Raw genomic sequence first — 12,786 nt, 5'->3', positions numbered from 1 at the left:
TTCTCTGCCAGTCCTGCAGTGCCTTTGATAAACTCGCCCGACAGCTCCTCAGTCTGCCAGTTCTCCCCCTCTGCAGCGCTGACTGCGGTCCGTCATGCTGCTTGCTCCTGGCTTCCCCCGACAATCTGTGCTGCGCGCGCCTGAGAGCGACCAACAGCAGAGAGATAATGCGCTGCAGTGGTGTCTACACTGCTACCACAATGGGAGGAGTGTGAAAGTTATCCTGGGCCCTGCCCACTAACAGCAAGCATTTAAGAGGCTGTAGAGCACCAAAAGGAGGCACTTAAGCCTAAAATCTTGATAGACTGACTGATTAGAAGTAAAACCTGTTATGAATATATTACTGGGATTTGACTAGCTGTTTCATAGGTGATATGGACAACTAAGCTTTTTTTTTGTTCTTTACATACAAGCATTAAACAGACTGTTAAAAAGGAAAAGTCTTGAAAAAATGGCAATTGAAAGTGAATTTAGTGTGAAGAGCAGCAGCATCATCAAGGAATGGAGCGGACAGGTCCACCCTGCCCTGGTTGTGTCTTTTGTTTTCCTCGTCTGCCTGGAAGCCTGCCTGTGGGTCAGAAACCTCAGGCTCAAGAGGAGACTGCCGGGACCCTTTGCCTGGCCCGTGGTGGGCAACGCCATGCAGCTGGGACAAATGCCTCACATCACCCTGGCAAAGCTCGCCAAGAAGTACGGCAATGTGTACCAGATAAGGCTGGGCTGCAGCGATGTGGTGGTCCTCAACGGAGAAAAGGCAATACATCAGGCACTGATTCAGCATAGCACAGAGTTTGCAGGACGACCAAACTTTGTCTCATTCCAGATGATCTCTGGAGGCAGGAGCCTGACGTTCAATAATTACAGCAAACAGTGGAAAGTGCACAGGAAAGTTGCACAGTCAACTCTCAGAGCATTTTCTTCAGCAAACAGTCAGACCAAAAAAGCCTTTGAGCAGCATGTTGTGGCAGAGGCCACAGAACTGGTGCAGGTGTTTTTACATCAGAGCGCTAATGGACAGTATTTTCATCCAGCTTATGAGTTTACAGTAGCTGCTGCAAACATCATGTGTGCTCTTTGCTTCGGAAGGAGATATGGACATGATGACCAAGAGTTCAGAACCTTGTTGTACAGAGTGGACAAGTTTGGAGAGACAGTTGGAGCAGGTAGCTTAGTAGATGTCATGCCCTGGCTGCAGTCCTTTCCAAATCCTGTGCGAAATGTTTATGAAACTTTCAAAAGCATAAACAATGAGTTTTTTGGCTATGTGAAAGACAAGGTTGTACAGCACAGAGAGACCTTCAACCCAGAGGTGACCCGGGACATGAGTGATGCCATAATTAAAGTGATAGAGCATGGAGAGGAGTGCGTGTTGGGAAGTGAATTTGTTGAAGCAACTGTTACTGATCTGATTGGAGCAGGTCAAGATACAATGTCAACAGTGATGCAGTGGCTTGTCCTCATGCTAGTTAAATACCCAGATTACCAAACCAAACTGCAGCAGCTCATCGACAAAGTGGTAGGCCAAGATCGGCTGCCATCTACTGAGGACAGAAGCAAACTGGCTCTCCTGGACGCCTTCATCTTCGAAACCATGCGTTTCACCAGCTTTGTCCCATTCACTATCCCACACTCAACCACGTCAGATGTCACCATCGAAAGCCTCCGCATCCCCAAGGACACAGTGGTCTTTATCAACCAGTGGTCTGTCAATCACGACCCCCTGAAGTGGAAAGACCCCCACGTGTTTGACCCAACACGCTTCCTTGACGAGAACGGTGCCCTGGACAGAGACAGAACCAGTAGCGTGATGATTTTTTCAACAGGTAAGAGGCGCTGCATCGGCTCTCAGAATGCCAAGGTGCAGGTGTATCTGTTTGCAGCTGTCCTGCTGCATCAGCTCACATTTGAGAGCGACTCTTCTATGCCTCCTACTCTGGACTGCACTTATGGTCTCACGCTGAAGCCCCTCCAGTTTAATATAAGAGCCAAGCTGAGGGGAAAGTTGCTTGGTGTGGTCTCCCCAGCATAAACACCATGCCATACTTCTGTTACACACTTTACCACCGATTACATTTTGAAGTCTGTATTCTTGCAAAAAAAAAAACTGTTTTCTATATTAAATATGAAAATGTAATGCATACTTTGACTTCTATCTTCAAAAGATGTCTGATACAAATATAACATACGTTCATAGAGTGTTAGGATCATTGGCGAGTATAAGATATTCACTAATACTCTGTCAATACTCAACAATACTCTGCACTTGATAAGATTTATTAGAGAAACACATGCTTGTTTGTCATCCAGCTAAGCACAACTATGTGTTCAAAAGTGACATTTAAAGTATTGCTGATGCATATCAAATACTTGAGAATGTGACTAAGAAACTTGAACGTCCATTGCTCTAATTTGTTGTGTTTAAAATGTATTTTAATTTTGCCATATATATTGTATTTAATGTATGCCAGTTACGAAACAAATGTAATCACTATCTATTGTATCTAAAACATTAGAACACAATGGATACTAAAATGAGCTTTTATTAAAAAAATCTGAATTGAGAAAGGAATCTTTCAGCAAGGACGATCCAATACTTTTCTAATGACAAGAATGAGACATCACTGGGGACCGCAAGGACTAACAGACTTTCTGCATCAAAGCTTTACTTTCACTGTACAAGCACTGCAGCTACCATTATGCCATGCCTCTCTTTTCCTCAGTACAACAAAACACATGTGTAAGACATTTCTCTCACTTGTGAGGCATTCTTAAAACCATGTTTGTTTACAGTGCAGTTTTTCAAAGCTACACGGATGTTGGTGCACTTACTCTAAGCCTCTGTGTTCACAACTTGACATTTTAATATCCAAGGGATGTTTTTCTGCCTGTGTTAAGACAGAAAATGAACACCGGTCAGCTTCCAATGTTAAAGCCTTCTATCTGGAGGGCCTGCTTTTTTTAAGACTCACTGAACCTTTATATACTGAAATAAATAAGCTGTATTTAAAATTAAAATGAATTGTAAATTGTTGGTGTGTCTGATTTATTTCGCCTTAATAGAGAGGATGAAAAAAGCATCTTACTATAAAACTTAGCAAAGCAAAAAACATTTTTCTAATTACAACATAAAATAGGTTGATGAAATACCAAATTATTAAACTAAAAGGTGTGCATACAGTTAAATAATCTATTTTTCTTTCTGGAAGTATTGTGTGTGGGTGTGTGTGTGTTTGTGTGGGGAGGGGGGGGGGGGGGGGGGGGGTGTTATAATCTCTTATTTTTTATTACTAGAAAAAAAATATGGTCCCTATCTTACACCTTTGACAATTAATGAATTTTTTTTATTTTGTCACAAAGGATAAATTAATCTAATTTCTGCCGTGTATATAGGATAATACCAGCCTTTTTATGATGAATAGTTTCAAATGAACTTTTATGAATTCCCTATAATTTTATGGCACCATGAGTGAAGCTCATGGCCTGGTACCCTGCAATACTGTTGCCTTACCCTTGCCAGTGGGAAGAGTAAGATCATTTTTGTGAAAATTTTTAAGGATCAGTTTAACACTCTATCTAGATACATCATGTAAATTAAAACTTTTTAAAGACCGTTTATTTCAGAAAATGGAATAGCTGTAATGGTTGCAGAGTTGGCTCTGAAGTGCAGCAGCAGCATCATCATGCACTGGAGTTGACATGTCAAACCTGTTCTCGTTACTTTGTTTGTTTTTCTCCGCTGTCTGGAAGCCCGCCTGTGGGTTAGGGACCTAAAACTCAAGAGGAAAATGCCAGTAGCCAGCAATGCTTTTCAGCTGGGTCAAATGCCTCTTATCTCCTTTCCTAAGCTTGCAAAGAAATACGGGGACGTATATCAGATTTACTGGGGTTGCATCGATGTAGTGGTCCTGAACAGAGCCCAGTTGATCCGAGAGGCTCTGTTTCAGCACAGCAGGGAGTTTGCTAGGAAGCCACACTTTATGTCCTTTCAGAGTGTATCAGGGGACAAAAAGAGTTGGACTTTCTCTAATCACAGCAACAGTCATATAAAAAAATCTTTTGAACATCAATTTGCCAGTGAGTCCAAAGAACTAGTAGAGAATCTCCTTAAACTGTGCACTCAGACACAGCATTTTAACCTGAAGCATCAACTGACAGTAGGTCTTGCCAATGCAATTTCTGCTCTGTGCTTTGGAAAATGCTACTGTGACGATGATCTAGAGTTCAGAGCGTTATTGGATAACATAGATCAGTTTGGACAGACAGTGATGGCTGGAAGTTAGTCGATGTCATGCCATGGCTTCAGACTTTCCCCAATGAAAATAAGACTTAATCCACAGGTCATAAGGGTAATGATTGATGCCATTATAAAAGTCCTTGCTGAGTCTGAAGATGACCCAGAGACAACAATGGCAGGTTTGATTGGTGTAGGCAAGGATACTCTCTCTACTACCATTTACTGGATTGTTCTCTTGCTGGCTAAGCACCCTGACATTCAAACAAACTCCATGAGCTCAGTTACAAGGTGGAAGGATGGGACAGGCTGCTTTCAGTTGAGGACAGAAAACACATTCCTCATCTGGATGCCTCTATTTATGAAACAATTGCTGTTTCCAAGCGTCTGCTTTAACCCCTAAATTCCTCAATCACTATATAGAGCAGGTACTATAAATTTTATTGTGAACTGACCGTTTGGACAGATGATCACTACTTTTCGCTCCTTGTTGGTCACATGGCTCTGCCTCACCGCACGGTGCCTGCACCATCTTTGTTATTGGCTGTTGTGACAAGAAATCACATAATGCTTTGCAAGGAGAGCCCTCACAAAGCATTATGGGATATATGTTCTCATCTAGTGACCGAGGATGATCACTACTTTTCAAGTCCACTACTTTTTCATACATTAGAGATTCAGACCCTCGTCTAAAATTCTATAATAATCACTATACAGCTCCCTAAATTTAGGATTAGGGAATACATTTATACACAACCTATGTGTTTTACCAGCTTTGTCCTTAACACCATTCCCCACCCAACCACCTCAGATGTTACCTTAGGTATCTCAGTATCTCTAAAGACGGAAAATTTGTATCAACCAGTGGTCTGTCAATCATGACCTCCTGATTTGGAAGAACCATGAAATCTTTGACCCTTCTCGCCTTTTAGATGAAAAAGGCTCCCTGGATAAGGATGTGACAACCAATCCATCAACATCATGACAAACATTTTAGAAAATGCATTATTCAACCACACCCATTCAACATCTTAAGTCATGATCACACTCCCAGAGTATAGGTACTGAATTACAAGACCAAACAGGTTTAAAATGTCTAAATACTGCAGTTTTTAGACTTGAGCAGATAAAAGAGAGTTATGGCAGTGAAAAGGCAGAAAGGCCTTTTAGCAGTTTACCAGATCAAAAGCTGCAATCAGAACCCAAGTTCTGCTTTGTGCTTAATACAGCATCATCAATGTAAACATTAAGAGTAATTATAACCCCGACCCTTTAATAAATGCAATAATAGCAGTTTAAAATAGCCTCTTCTCACATAGATCCACCGAATGATGGGCCTCTGTTCATGCAACTCCACCAAGCTATTTGTTGCTAGCTGAAAGAGCAGTCAGTCAGGTATTAGAAGGAAGACTAGTCGCTGTTTGGAATTAGCCAATTGGGGTGCAAGAACAACACACTAATGCTGATTGGCTGAAAAAACTATTCAGTATTAGATTCTTATTATGAAATACAAAGGTGATTGTTGGGAAAACATTATTATGAAATACTTAGTGACTTTTTAAAACTTAGGGCCCTGTCACACCTTGCCGATTTACAGTAGACATTGTATATCTGACGTCCAAGAATCTCCTGAAATGCTGGCATACAATCAAATTTTTTATTTTATTTATTTTTTTTTTTTTTTATTTTGGGCGTATGCATAGCATTTTCATAACGGGTCCAGAACTTATTTCTAACGAGAACCTAACTTATGCATATGGTACGGCAGCGTAATGCCCATATAAGGATGCACAAGCATCCTTATATGGGTATTACGAAGCATTAGTTAAAGTCTGCTTAAAAGTCTGCATAAAAGATTTCTTTGGTTGTGGTATTAACCTTGCTGCTGTTTACCGCCTGCCCCCCAAGAAAAACGAATAAATAAAACAAAAAAAGAAAGAAAAAAATTTTGTAGTCACAGCAGATTCAGTGTCATGTCCCATGTGGCCATGGCTGTGAACGCTGGGGGAATCCATCACCTTCTCGCTCACCCTATGATGGAGAGGAAGTCTGAAGGAGAACTGACTGTTTCCTCCTGTGAACCCCCTTTTATACCAAAACGGCTCCAATATGCCATTAAACAGTAGCTGTAAGTTAGAAACATGCTCAACGGCCGTCTGGAACCCTTCAGATACGTTGATATGTGTTGGAGATAAGTTCTTGTTAAGTTAAGCATAAGTTATGCACAGGTTACTCTTAGATCTTGGATAAGCTAGACACCACAACTTATGAGTAACTTACATTTAACAAAGGTCAATGTTACTTACCTGTAACATATGCCCCACAGATGGCATACGCTGGCATATACATACGTGCCATACAGCATCTGTTGCATGTTGACGTATGCTAGCGTGCTTCAACGTGCTTCAGCGTGCTCATAACTTATACAAAACATACCCGTAACTTATCCAACATATGCCAGCGTTTTTGACAGATTTTTCATGCGTCAAGGTGTGACAGGGACTTTATATTTTGAATTAAAAAAACAACTGTAATTAGGTAACATGCTTTAACATCATCTATTGATTTTTAATTAAATAATTCTTTTGAGAACTATACTTGCATTTAGTTATTTTGCACTTTCATAATAATACTTTTATTTGTATTATTTATTAGAGTAGATGTTCATTTCATAGTTATTTATCTATTAAATAATGAGCACTTCTGCATTCCATACATCTGAAGATATTGTAAAGAAAAATGAAAAAACTACTTTGTGAATTTTTAAACTCTCGTGTTTTTTGCCTTAAAGTTTTTTTTTTTTTTTTTTTATCATAGAGACCGCGTCTCCCTCTGTGAGTGGTCATTGGTATAACTGCGTTGTGTTTTCACAGGAACAGTCCTGCAGCAGAAGTTACATTTACATGGATTAAAACAGAGCAGAGTGAAGATGTTGTGGGTTTTTTCTGGCCCTCACAGTAGGTGAATCCCAGAGGATGGAATGAGCTGCCTGACCTCATATGATTCCAGCAGTTTCCCCCAAACAATCCATGAAATGTGTCCAACTAAAAGACTCCCTTTTACCCCCAACCCTGCGCTCCACACACACCCCACAGTGCTTGACCTGTGGAGTTTTACTTCTAAAAGGAAAACAAAAAAGCTGCTGTCTGAAAATTTTCCAGCTCTGAGAATATTTGCACGTACGCATAGCCACAGAGTGACCTCCTACAAGGCTCCCTTGGCGTCCATCACTCACATGACAATGCGAAACATCTATCTACCTTGCCTAAATGTTTTGGATGTTAATTAAACCTAGAATTGAGCAAATTATATGCTTTTCTGAGAAAAAAAAAATTGTTTGCAAGAAAATATCTCGTTTGACTAGAGCACAAAGAAACATATCTAAGCAATTATTTCGTCAGACACATATCCAATAAAAAGTAGTAATAACTCAACTTGATTCTATTTTGTTGAATTAGCTGAATTAAAGTTTTTTTTAAACCCTTATTTATTTGTATCTATGAAAATCCTTCATTTTACTTCAACTTCAAAATTATGCATTACATTCAAAAGCCCTTTCAAATCCTAAACAAAATACACAAAAGTATTTAGTTATTATAACATGGCAAAAATGAAAAGAAATACTTTCAAAAAACAATTATATTCAATATTATTGTATTATTGAATATATTATTATATTCTATTGTATAATATTTTTACCAGATCCTTCTAGTTGTTTTTCAAACCAGTCCTGAATTGCTTTACTGGAATAAAATCTTGCATTTTCATCCAGTTTGAAGGTGCCTGTTATAAAAGCTTTTCCATAATGCTGAATCCCCTCATGGAATTATTTCACCTTTATAAACACTGAGCAGCTCATATAATTATGTTCCACTGAAAATTACAATCAAGTCGTGTCACCTTCAAACTAAACACGCCACCAATCACTGTAGTTTTAAAAGATCATAGGAAAACTCTAACAATTAGTGACTGTTCTCTGTTGGGTCATCCAACAATTAAAGAGACATGTGAAGTGATCCATTTCAATAAACAATTACTCAACTCCTTTCTATAGGGTGGGACGGCTGGATCTTGGGCCTTTGCTTGCATCGTGTTTTGGAATGGTGGCAAGGAAAGGGCCTTTGAGACAGAAAATAGACAGCATACAGTTTCATTTTCACAATTTGTTTTCCATATAACAAACAATTATTCTCAGGGAGTAAAGGAGGAAGTGTTCTACACTGGTCTGTGTCAGCAAACGGCTGTTTTTTGTTAATGGAAGGAAAGTCACGTCATGGTCCGAAGTGAGCTGTCCTGTTTGCTGTAGAAAAGGGAAGAGTTTAGCAAAAATTCATACAGAAATATTACTTAATATGCCACACCTCAAAAGCAAATGACACCAAATAAGTCTTGTTCATCTCTTGATAAATCAGTGGTAGTGGGCCTTAAGGTTGGGAACATGGGATTTCCAAGGAGGTCTAGCACGTACAACGACATAAATCAACTGCTGTGTCAGAAAGACCCTGTTACAAACTACACACACCAAATGTTATTTTCTAACCCAGAATGAAAATCTGCTTGAGAAAGCGTGTTATACAGGCAGGCGTATCGTATTTGCTTTGAAAAGGGGAATAAATCAGATTATTGCTGTGTGTATTTTTTCAAGTAACATGAGAACTCTGGAAAAGCATCAATTGGTGATGAACAAGTGGGAGTGAAGCCCAGGGAGATAAATGGAAGATGTCCAGATAAGTGCTTTGTAAACCGAAATTACTTTGACAACTAAAGGGGTTTGTAAAGAATACATTAATTAAGAGTGAAATAATCTTGAAAAAAAGTAGGATTGTTGTTTTTCATTATTTATTAATCTTTTTTTACAAGAAAGTAAGAAAGACTTTGCAAAGAATTTGAAATGTTTGTGGGGGGTCAATACACTGGTACCTAAGGTAGTTTTTTGAATCACCATTGTATTTTAGCATTGGTTCTAAAAGTTGCAAGCAATAGTAATTGTGTGTTCCTATCTCTTATAAAATGCAAGATACATGGTATTTAATTTTGCTCCAAAGCTGCTGTTTATCTATGTTTAATTCCCCTCGAGCTTATTGTCCTCAATGTTAAAATTAAAAAATAAAATTGTCATCATAATACATAATCTAAAAAAATCAAGAAATCACATTGTTTGATTTTTTTCAACAATTGTTTTGTATGATGCAGCTGCAAATAAGTATTTGAACACCTGAGAAAAACAATGTTAATATTAGGTAGAGACACCTTTGTTTGCAATTCCAGAGGTCAATCGTTTCCTGTAGTTTTTCACCAGGTTTGCACACACTGCAGGAAGGATTTTGGCCCACTCCTCCACACAGATCTTCTCTAGATCAGTCAGGTTCTGGGCTGTTCGCTGAGAAACATAGAGTTTGAGCTCCCTCCAAAGATTTTTTTTTTTATATTATGTCTCTCACAGTGGATGTGCATTTAAGATCACCATTTCAGACCAATCCATGATGTCTAAATGGGAGAACTTGCAAAGTTCAAGGCTCAGGAAACCCTTACAGGTGTTTCGAGTTAATTAGACGATTCAAGTGATTAGTTGAATGGCCTACTAGTATACTTTTTCACGATATTCTAATATTTTGAGATAGGATATTTGAGTTTTCTTCAGCTGTACGCCATAATCAGCTATATTAAAACAATAAAAGGCTTGCAATATTTCAGTTGATTTGTAATGAATCCAGGATGTATGACATTTCATGATTTTTAATTGCGTTACAGAAAATAAAGAACTTTATCACAATATTCTAATTTTCTGAGACAGTCCTGTATAAATTGTTAATTAAAAACTACTTTTTAGGTTTACTCAGTTTTTTTTCCCCTATATTTAAATTTTTTTCTGATGAGTGCAAACTTTTAGGTAAAAAAAAAAATATCCCAATACTATATTTAGCAAAAATAATCCTACACTTTTTTGCTTTAATACAACAAAAAAACAATACAAGTTGTGCTGTTTTTTTTTTTTTTTTTTCTGTCATGCATTCAAACATTTAACTAGCATTTGGAATGTTATCTATCAGTTAAAGAAGACTAAAATGCAAAGCAGGACAAAAATCAGGTAGAAAGTGGTAAAATGTAATACTGGAAGAGATGACATTATGAACAGAGCAACAGGGAGCATGAAGTAAACAGATGGAAAAGTAAAGGACAATGACTGCCAGAAAACTTAAATACAAGGAAAAAATTAGACGATGTGGAGACACAGGTGAGAGAGATCAAGTGAATTGGCATGCATAAGTGGAATGAGTGAGCTTAATTGCCAGGTGTGAGTGCAGAGGAAAAGCTGAGTAAATGAGGGAGGAGATTGGAAATAGACATAAATAGATGATTAAATGAAGAAGGAAAAAAAATGTAACGAAAAAGGAAATACACTAGAATACACCTAAGATAAACAAAACATTTAAACAGATGGAATAATGAAGAGTGTGACACATTGACTATGGCAGGACAATATTTAACAATTACAAAAACATAAAAAAAAACACTAAATGCTCAAAGTATCATGATAGAGTTAAGTGGTTGTTATGGAGACCAAAATATGGCAATCTTTGCAGAATTTCTCAAAAAGGGAGCTATGGTTATTTTTTCTTCTTGTTTTTAAAGCATCATTATGATTCTGCCTGATGTGTGTGTGGCGGTGGAGGCAAGATAAACATGGATCCTGATTCATCAGCGTTTTCCTCATTTCCAGCTGTTTAAAACTTTAACACAAACTATCGCTCTAAAGAAAAGCCATCTTCAGGTAGCCATCTTCAGCATACAAAGATACAGTAAGTATACAAAGCTATTTACTAAATTAGAATATTTTTTATCTTTTTTTTGACTGAATCACTTAATAGATTTTTTTTTAAACACAGAGGTTTTCAAGCTTTTATCTTTGTTTAATTAGAATATCTATTGTGTTGCATAGAGAAATGTTGGTTTGATAAAAATTATGTCTAATACAAGGTTAAAACTTCTTTTTATAAGATTTAATCTGCTAAATAAGACTACGTATATATGTTTCACATGGGTGGCATGTTTGCCAATCTTTACTATTAAAGTAGGAACTCATCAATTAAAAGTAAAATTGTACAACAAACTGTAACGTAAAAAGAAGTTCAACCTGGAGAGACTCACACAGAGAAGAGCTGCATTTAGAAAATATTCAATCTATGTATACAGGTTTTTTGCCCACATGCGACCTGGATCTAATTGTCCTCCAGCAGTCTAAGGCTACATTCACACTGCAGGCCTTGATGGTCAATTTCGATTTTTTTTTTTTTTTTGTGAAATCAGATTTTTTTGCGTTGCCGTTCACATTTCCACATATATACCACTTGTATGTGATCTCCTGTGTGAACTGCAGTCATACAACACAAGGGTCCTGCATGCGCAGTAGAGGACGCAGTGACGTTACAAGCCAGCTTGCTCTGTGTTTACAGAAGTAAACATGGATGGTAGTGCCGGCGTGCATATAGCGATCTTTCCCAACCATAAAAACACAATATTTTCAAGATGGTTAAACATAAATACTGCTCTCATAATTGTCCACCATGGTTATTGTTTTTCTTGCCACTTCTGCGTAGCAAGAAGCAGAATAGTGACTGTTATCTCCCTGGGCTTCACTCCCACTTGTATTAAAGACGTTCAGGTCGGATGAATGCGACCTGGCCGTTCAGACACAGGTCGCATTTGAAAAGATCAGATTTGTATCGGATTCAGGACCACATGGCCAAGTGGCCTGTGTCACATTGGAAAAAAACCTGATCTGTGTTGTTCAGAATGCCATGAAAAGACCAGATCCAAGTCGCATATGGGCCAAAAAAATTGGATTTGGGTCACTTTAGGCTGCAGTGTGAATGTAGCTGTCCAGTAGAGGACATCATTGCGTCCTCTACTGCGCATGCGGGACACTTAAGCTGTATGAATGCAGTTCACACAGGAGATCGCATGCAAGTCGCATATATTTGGAAATGTGAAAGGCCACGCAAAAAAAATTTGGGTTTCACAAAAACATTGGAATTGAGCATCAAGGCTAGCAGTGTGAACATAGTCTTATTGACTCTCTGCAATCCCTCACACAGAGCATACTTGTAGCGACAGTGGAGAGGAAAACTCCCTTTTAACAGGAAAAGACCTCCAGCAGAACCAGGATCGATTTGAGCCGCCATCTGCTTAAGGCCTACTGGTGTTCAAGGAGACAGAAGCAGATAAATACATAAATGAGATAAGCTATTTGGTGCTTGGGCCCTAGCAGAAGAGTTTGATGCTGTGAATCAAAGTACGCTTAGATGAGTAATCTAGAAACGGATTAGAGTAGCTTTCCCCCAGGGCCCAGACACTGCTGATGGAATAAGCCAGAGGGTGAGTGACACTGAGAATAGTCTGAGAACAGAGGAGGAGATTGGTGAAAGTTTGTTTGCGTGAGGGAGACAGGAGCTAGGCCAGGAGCTACGGTAAATGAAGGCGATATTGAAAGATGATTGGCTGTGGAGAAGGTGCGGCTTCCGAGTTGATTGGCTGGAGCTGAGAGAGTTACATCG

General features: G+C 38.6%; 2 pseudogenes; both read left to right on the top strand.

The window, feature by feature from the left end:
* Nucleotides 1-289: 289 nt before the first annotated feature.
* Nucleotides 290-3,025, top strand: LOC107099998 (annotated as a pseudogene).
* A 1,288-nt stretch (nt 3,026-4,313) lies between these two features.
* Nucleotides 4,314-5,216, top strand: LOC107099992 (annotated as a pseudogene).
* Nucleotides 5,217-12,786: the final 7,570 nt, after the last annotated feature.

Source organism: Cyprinodon variegatus, unplaced genomic scaffold (assembly GCF_000732505.1).
Source record: "Cyprinodon variegatus isolate N-32 unplaced genomic scaffold, C_variegatus-1.0 Scaffold928, whole genome shotgun sequence".
Lineage (NCBI taxonomy): Eukaryota > Metazoa > Chordata > Actinopteri > Cyprinodontiformes > Cyprinodontidae > Cyprinodon > Cyprinodon variegatus.
Note: the sequence above shows the minus strand (reverse complement) of the source record. Positions and strands in the feature narration are given on the sequence as shown.